Genomic DNA, 8,852 nt, shown 5'->3' on the forward strand with positions numbered 1-8,852 from the left:
GCCGGAACATGGCCACCCTTTCTTTGCTCTGGTTCGGTCCCCAGCCTAAGGACCTCGGGTTAGAAGACTTGAAAACCCAGGGGTTTTTCTGTAAGGCTATAGACTCAGTTGAATAGTGCCGAAGGACCCCCTTGTGTAAATTAAGCTGCCAACTTTGAAACTCTATATCAATTCAGGAAAAAATCATAAAAATGCAAACTAAATTTTGTTGGAATCCTTAAGTAAAACTCGACTACTTTTATTTAGGAAGTTTGAGCTGTAGGTGTATATTTTCTGATGTAGATTAAATATTAGAAAATAAGTGTTTTAATTATATCTCATGTTGTAGACATGTGTTATAGCTGAAATTTGGAACTTAGACTGTATGTGCTATGTATAGCTCTGTGTAAAAAGTTCAAGTACTTTACTGTTCATTTGCTTAGATTTCGAGTACTTTTTGTTATATGTTGATAAAAGTTACTTAATTTAATTCCAAATGTATTCCTTCATGTTTAGGGCTGAAACATTTATCTTAGCTTTGTTAAAATAAGAGTAATCTAAGATAAAAATTTGAAAGTTAGAGGCCTAATGTAACCTCAGCCATGAATTTAAGTTTAGATTCAAAGAAAAATTCATGACCCATAGTTCTAGTTCATAAAAATTTATGAATAATTTAAATGCTCTAAAATCAAGAAATTATTTTTCTAGTACTGTTTTATAATAGTGTAGTTTATTGCCAAATTTCCAACTTAAGATTAGGTGGAAAACAACTAAAAACAAATTGAACATGTTATAATAAGTACATAATTTAGTATCAATATGGAGTTCATATAAATCAATAATACAAGCAATAGATAAAAGGATTTAACTTAGTTATTGGGCATCACCCAACCTGTTGCTCCATGCCACCAGTTAGATATTTAGTAAAGTTAACTTAGTTATTTAATGTATCTAGATAAGATACTTAATACTCAATAAATGACTGCCCAGAACAAGATAGTTAGGTTGTTCATTAAAATGTAAAGATCTTTTGTTTGGATTGCAACTTTATTGTGAATTAACATAAAAGTATATGCATTCCATAACTTGTAACTTTGCATCTCATATAGACTCGACCGCTCTCGCTGATGGTGACTACGAGCTTATCTCGGAACCAGAAGGAGGTTATTCTGAAGACCCCGGGAACTTTGTCACGGAATGCTCTGAAGTCCCGAACCAAAGTTCGGAAGATATTAATTTGACTAACCCCAACCCCACCAGCGAAGGCAAGCCCCGGACATAACCCCTACTTTATTACACTGCAATCTATACTATTTATATATGTCTTTATGCATTACGTTCTTAGGAATTGTTTGGAAACCTTAGTTGCATAATTCTAGGAACCAATGTATTGAACACTAGAACTGAGTCCGAATAGCTGATTTGCTAATAGGACCGGTAGAAGTCGAGTGATTTCCTGTCACTCGCGCGGTATAGGAATTGTAATGTTTACATTCCTGTTATCATTATAAGGATGACGGACGGGAGTTTTATGAGGTATCGTGGTCAAGATGATACCCCGTCTGTTTTGATGAATTTGGTAAGGTCGCAGTGTGTGGTAGCGGTGGTTAAGTGTTTGAAAGTACTAGCCACATACCGTGAAATATGGTAAGCGGTAAGCCTAGTAACCAATCGGCCCGAGGAGTGGACATACCTCCCACCACATGTATTTGCTTCTTTTGGTTACTTTGTTCGACGTGTAGGTATACGTGTTGCTGGGCAACCAGGAGTACGGGTTTTGTAGTCGCGCTACAGACGTACGTCCTGCACTTTGGAAGTGCGTATGTCCTGCAGTAGCTTGTGGTGGATCTGATCCACGAGTCGGAATGAAAGGCAAACGGTTGCTTCGGAATGATCCTTTGGTGTTCCAAGTGTGTGTGTTAGGTTTATCCTTGCAAGGTTGAATCTCGATTCAGGAATCGTCCGCCTCTCACGATGAATGAGACTGCTTACCCCCTTTACCACATAGAGTAACAAGAGTAACTTTGTGAGTATAAAAGATGATGTTTGATTAAGAATTCTACCATGTTTTGAGTAGTTATAGGTGCTTACCTAGAATGATTAATCAACTAGAACTGGAAAGTTAAAATTTGAAAATAAGGATCTACTCCTTGTTGCTTTTCAGCTAAAAACTTTACCCAGAACCTGAAAAGCCTGCATAAGTCTAGTTACATGGCTAAGTATACCATGAGACGGGTAAGCCTTGCTGAGTATTAGTATACTCAGCCTTGCTTTTGTTGATTTATCTCAGGTAATCTCATTGATGAGCCAGCTTTCATTACACCATGGCCCTACCCATTGCCTGATGGTTGGTTGGTGGAGTGGGATCCGTCCCTGACCAACACCAATTCCTCTGAGTGATATCATACCAGGGCTAGCATGATATCTGTAATAACGACGTGTACAATGTTTACGCTTTTAAACTCCGTTGCTTTAACTTATAACTTAAACCTGTGTTGTAATAATCTCCCCTCAGTGGGAGCTACTGATGCTTTGTATAATTTTTGTAATATATCTGCCTGTGGTGTAAAATGTATTGGCATTTATATCTCTGGACTCACCTTCGTGTGAGGTACCTTGTTGGATCCTGCATTCGGTGGTTTATCGGGACGTTACCCGACAGGCCAATAGGATTATACCGTTTGAAGCATGAGGTAGCCCTCCAGAGAGGACTCGCGTACTTGAGCCGGTGTAATTCAGGTTGGTTCTGCCACAGTCCTCTCTCCCCGAGTCGGGAGATGAACCTGTTCAGAGCCGCCATACAACCTGTTAACTTCTGCACATTCTTGATTGTGGCCGGGGCCTCCATATTAGTGATGGCCGTGATCTTTACAGGGTTGGCTTCAATGCCCCGATTGCTGACGATGAACCCGAGCAATTTCCCTGAAGGGACTCCAAAGACGCACTTGGTGGGATTGAGTTTCCACCGAAATCTGCGCAGACTGCTAAATGTTTCCTCCAAATCTGCGATCAAGTTATCGGAATCCCTAGTCTTGACGACCACGTCATCCACATAGGCCTCAACATTCTGGTGCAGCTGATCCGCGAAACATATCTGGATCGCCCGCTGGTATGTTGCTCCTGCGTTCTTCAACCCGAAGGACATTGTTTTGTAGGCATAAGTCCCGTACGGGGTGATGAATGCAGTCTTGATTTGGTCCTCCTCCTTGAGCGCGATCTGATGATATCCTGAGTAACAATCAAGAAAACAAAGAAGGACACAACCAGCCGTCGAATCGACAACTTGGTCAATGCGCGGCAGCCCAAAATGATCCTTTGGGCAATGCTTGTTGAGATCAGTGTAGTCAACACACATTCTCCATTCATTATTCTTTTTCTTTACAAGAACGGGATTCGCTACCCACTCTGGATGGATTACTTCTTTAATGAATCCAGCCGCGAGAAGTTTAGCGATCTCCCGTTTAATGGCCTCACGCTTGTCGTGGGCAAACCTCCGCAGGCGTTGCTTCTTAGGCGTAGCCTTCGGGTGTACATTCAAAGCATGCTCGATCAACTCCTTGGGCACCCCTGGCATATCCGCTGGTTTCCATGCGAATATGTCTCGGTTAGCCCGAAGAAAGCTGACGAGCGCGAGTTCCTATTTGTCACCCAAGCCCGCACCAATGACAGCGGTCTTAGATGAATCTCCCTCCTGAAGCTGGATCGTCTTGAGGGCCACATCATCAGTCGACTGGATGCTCGACTTGTTGGCCTTCTTGGAAGGAATCTCCAGCCCGGTCTGGGAGAGCTGCTACGCGGCCGCGAGTACTTCTCCTGAAGCATCTGGCACGCGAGTAGTCGAAGCGTATTGGATCGCCTCCTGATTGCAGTCGTAGGACTTCTTCAAGTCGCCACGGAGGGTGAGCACTCCACCGAGTCCTGGCATCTTAAGAAGCAGATAGACATAATGTGGCACTGCCATGAACTTGGCAAGTGCCGGACGACTCAGTATTGCATGATAAGAAGAGTCAAAAGTAGCCACTTCGAACTTGATGAATTCAGTACGATAATTCTCCCGCGTGCCGAAGGTGACTGGGAGGACCACCGTAACAAGCGGGTGCGCCGCATTACCTGGGACGATGCCGTAAAAGGGGGATTTGCTGGGAACCAGCATATCCTTGAAATCCAGGCCCATTTTCTTCAAGGTGCTGACGAAGATGAGATTGAGCCCGCTCCCACCATCGATGAGGACCTTGGTAAGCTTGACCTCCGCCACCACAGGATCCAGGACCAAGGGGAACTTGCCGGGCTCGGAACTTGCCGGGCTCGGAAAAGCTTGTCCACTGGTCATCGCGAGAGAACGAGATGGGGACCTCCGACCAACGGAGTGGTCATGGTACCGCCGGCTCGATGGACAAAATCTCCCGGAGGAGCAGCTTCTGATCCCGCCTGGAACAAAAATCCTCGTCTCCTCCAAAGATGACGTTGACCACCTTTGACGCGTCCTGAAACTTCGGGTTGCGCCCATGATCCACCTGATCATCATCCTCGGGTTCTTTGTCAGCAGACTTCTTGTTCTTCTTTCCGCCATCGGAGTTGCTGAAAGTCCTCCGAAGGTGGTAGCAGTCGATGGTGGCGTGGTTGGCGCCCGGATGCCATGGGCACTTCCTCTGTAGGAGCTTCTCGAACTCCTCTTGCGTCATCGACTTCTTGCCCCACGAAGGACGATCAATAGCCGCGATGACATCATCTGGCTTTCGCTTCCGGGGTGGCCCCGAAAAGTCCCGCTGGCCCTTGTCGCTGCGGTTGTCGTTTGGACGCCGCAGAGTGCTGTCTTGACGCCGCGGGAACCGCTCCCGCATCTTCTCCTCCTGCTCGGACCAATCGTGCATCATATCACGAAGGCCCGCGACAGTTTTCGGCCTATTCCGCCCGAAGTCCCTGTATATGCCCGGGTCGGTGATGCCGTTGTAGAAGCAGTCGATGATGTCCTCCTCCGAGATGTTCGTGATAGTGGCGCGAACATCGAAGAAGCGATGCGTGTAGGACCGCAGGAGCTAGTTACGTTCTTGCTTGCATTGGGCAAGATCGTGTCTAGTACCTGCACGGGCAATCGCTCCCAGGAAGTTGTCGATGAAAACTCTCTTAACTCGTTCCCAGGAGTCGATGGAGTTGCTGCCAAGGCTCTCCAGCCAGGTGAGCGGTGCAGGGTCCAAAGCCATCGGGAAGTAGACGACTTTGGTGACGTTTGAACCCCCTGCGACCTCAATGGCCGTGGAGTAGCAACGGAGCCACTGCTGAGGAGCTTGCTTGCCGTCGTATTTGGTGATGCCGATCGGCTTGAAGCCCTCTGGGTACTTGTAGCTGCTGAAACAAGCAGAAAAAGCAGGAAACCGATCACTACAGTCAGTACCTTCAGTTTCGACTTCTTCGTGGGTCTTGCGCCTGGAGGAGATCACGGTCCGCGCATCGCGACCCTCATTGATGTGCTGGCGTAGGTCCCCCGAAGGAGGTCGAAGATGGACATGTCGCGGGTGACCCCCTTGCGGTGGCTGTTGCCTCCCGCCAGGGGCCTGGCTCCCACGTGCATTGTCGTTGCTGATCTGATGTTGAGGACGACCACCAGCCGTTCGACTGCGAGCCTGACTTCGACTCTCGTCCACGCGTTCTTCCCGGATGACGGACGCCGGATTGTGTTGATCCAGCTGGATCCAAGCCCTCTGTGCGTAGAGGAGTGCTTAGCGTACCTCCGGGTCGTGGCTGCGCTCAAGGATGGCCGTCACCCTGGCGATGTTGGCCACCGGAGTCCTGAAACCCCGCTCGCTTACGGCAGCGAACTCAGGGTCAAGCTCGCGATGCATAGATCGCCTTCGCTCGTTAGCCCTCCTCCGCCGGATTGTGCGGGCCCTGTTCCTGGCCCTCCGTGCCTCACGATCAACGTCGTTCTCGTTACCGGCATTGGCCGTGATCTCATCTTCAGAGATCGCTTCAAAGTTGTCGATGGGAAAGTCCCCACCGTCATCGCCTTCTTCGGCCATTAGCACCTGGTGGGAGGAAAGCTCATGAGAACTTTCGTCGACTAGCTCAGTCGACCCCTCCGCCGCGGTGGCCAATGGCCTGCCCTCTTGGAAGGGCAATGGCTCGAGGTGAGCCACAAGCCGGCTCTCTGCCTCGAGTAGGTTGGAGAGCATCATCCCCCTCCAATGCACAATGCGCCCCTTCGGCAAGGAGGTGATCACCAAATCACCGGGACGAGAACAACCCGAAGCCCCCCGACACGCGGTGGCTTCAGGATTTCCATCCTGGAGTAGCAAGTCCAGATCTTTTTCCAACATGGAGAGGGATCCAGATTCGTCGGCCTCCTGAAGATCAGTGGCCAATTTGCATGGATTGAGTTGAGGTGGACCATGCAGATCCCTAGATTGGAACAAGTCCAAATCAGGGGAAGCTGTGGCAGCACCAAAAGGAGTCGAGCTTGGAGCAGGTTTCTCCTCGACCTGTGCCGCAGAAGTATGGAGCGGCAAGTTGTCGAGTTCATCGACGAACTTGTCGAGGCCGCTGCGGGGATCCGCAGCGAAAGTTTTTGGCGTCATGTCGACGAGGAATCGCCGAAAGTTGCCCGTGCCATTTGCGATGCAAACCCATGAGCCAAAAACGAATGTCGTGCCCTGAGAGGGAACTGACCTGACGAAATTGAAAGATGCCATCGAGCTCGCTAGTGGATCTTCGACGTGTCCCCCTACCTGGCGCGCCAGCTGTCGGTGTTTAACCGGCTGCCCACCGAGGGATATGCCCAAGGTGGTAAGTTTTGGGTGAGGGGACGCCGAGATCAGGAACTCGAAGGTGCAAGGAATGCAAGACTTTAGACAGGTTCGGGCCGCATGGAGCGCAACACCCTACGTCCTGTATGGTGGCTTGTATTCCCTTTGGTGTAGAATGACCTAATGATCTTCTGTCTTGAGAGGGGTCCCTGATCTCCCTTATATATCCGAGAGGTCAGAGTTACAAAGGTGCTAACCAACCTCCGTCAAGGGATCATACCAGAACATATCTCGGGTAGATCCTCTCCGTGTTGGTTACCTCTATCTCCTATTTAAATGGGATAAACAAGAGATAAAGGAAATGAATAAGAGATAAGACGAGCTTAATCTCTTAAACTACGTAACGTGCCCAGCCCGGTGGCCCCGGGTTTGACAGGGGGGTTCTGAAATTTTGCAGGAAGACCCTTAGAACTTTTGAAATCCTTTCAAATAGGCCCTTGGCTCGTCGGGGAAGAAGGGCAGGGGCGTTGCTAGCCAAATTCCAGTGAGGGGGACAGCGGGGGGTGGAGGAGGAGTGCTCAGAGAGCATTAGAGGCTCAAGGCGCACCTTCTGGGGGTCTTGGGAAGGGAAGGGGATGATCGCAGGTGGGGTTCCCACGGTGGCTGAGGCGGCGGCACGGAGGAGCTCGTCGGCAAGGGGCTTCCCGGCGAGGAAGGTGGCCAAGCTCAGGTCTGATAGCTGCAGCAGGTGGAGGGGAAGCTGTTGGGGTGGTCGGATTGGGCGGAGAAGGGGCGGAGGTAGGGGCTCGGCGGCAACAGGAGCTTACCGGCGAGGAGGGGATCGACGGCGAGGTAGTTCCGGTGGAGGTCCGGCCACGGGGAGTGGCTTAGGAGCATCAGTGAGGTGAGGGGAAGCTTCCAGGGGTTTGTGGTGGTGCGGGGAGGACTGGGCTGGGCTGCCCACGGCGAACAGGAGGGCACTAGAGTTGAGGGAGGGGGCGGTGGTGGCGTTCGGTGCTCGGTGTGTGCGCGGCAAAGGAAAACGAGAGGAATGGGAAGGGCTTGAACCAAAGGAGCTCACGGTAACTAAGGCTGGGTGAGGGAAGGGAGGAGACCCCGGCATTGGCCACGGCGGCGGTGAGCTGTCGCTCGGCAGGGGCTCGCGCAGGAGAGGAGAAGGGCGTGGCAATCATGCGGGAGGCCAGGGGAGGGGAGGCTAGGGCGGTGGCCGGCGTCCAAGTGACGTGTGGAACGGCTAGGAGTTGGAGGTGGCGCCGGGAAGCGGCTAGAGCGACGGGGAGCGGTGCTGACACCGGCGGCAGAGAAGCAGAGCAGGGGAGCAGAGCAGGCGCCAGAGGAAGAAGAAGAGGGGAGGGGGTCCGAGGGACCTCGTTGGAATTTGCAAAAATCTCTGGGACTCCTCTGTAAACTATATTTTCCCACTGATCCAAAGCTCTAATGAGGAAATGACCAAAATAGAAGTTGTAGAGTTTTTCAAATCCTACAACTTTGCTTTAGGGTTCAAGTTAAAAAACCTAAAGCACAATGCTTTATTTTACCATTTTGCATTGAAATCAAACTTAAATAAGTTTTGTCCTTATTAAGGTAAATTTCTTATAACTTTGGACCTAATTGCAAGTATTTATGACATGTCATGATGACTTTCACCTTTTTACATTTTGACCCTTGGTAAATTTGGATGTTACTTTTATAGTTCAACTAATTTACATAAAAGGACTTGTACTTTCATAAATTTACACAAATACCCTTATTTTCATAACTTTGCTCAATTTTCACACAATTTAATCCACACCAAACATTCTTCCTATTGGCTTGCTCTATTTAACACCTAGGGTGTCACACTCACTGTGTAATCGGAACATCCTACCCGTAATTGAGCCTAACAGATACAAAAGGGCAGCAACACAACAACCTAAACAGAGGCCTAACAACCAACCCGAAAGCCGATTCCCGGAACAATCCCTCTCTAAGCTAATACAAGATACCAATCATACTGCCGGAACTTTCAACTCGTTTGTAGGGCCTAATTACGCAGATATTGAACTAAATCTCTGATGATCAAAAACTAGCCATGATAGATTGGATCTACTAAATAAGAACAGAGCAAGAAGC

This window comes from Panicum hallii, chromosome 7 (assembly GCF_002211085.1).
Source record: "Panicum hallii strain FIL2 chromosome 7, PHallii_v3.1, whole genome shotgun sequence".
Classification (NCBI taxonomy): domain Eukaryota; kingdom Viridiplantae; phylum Streptophyta; class Magnoliopsida; order Poales; family Poaceae; genus Panicum; species Panicum hallii.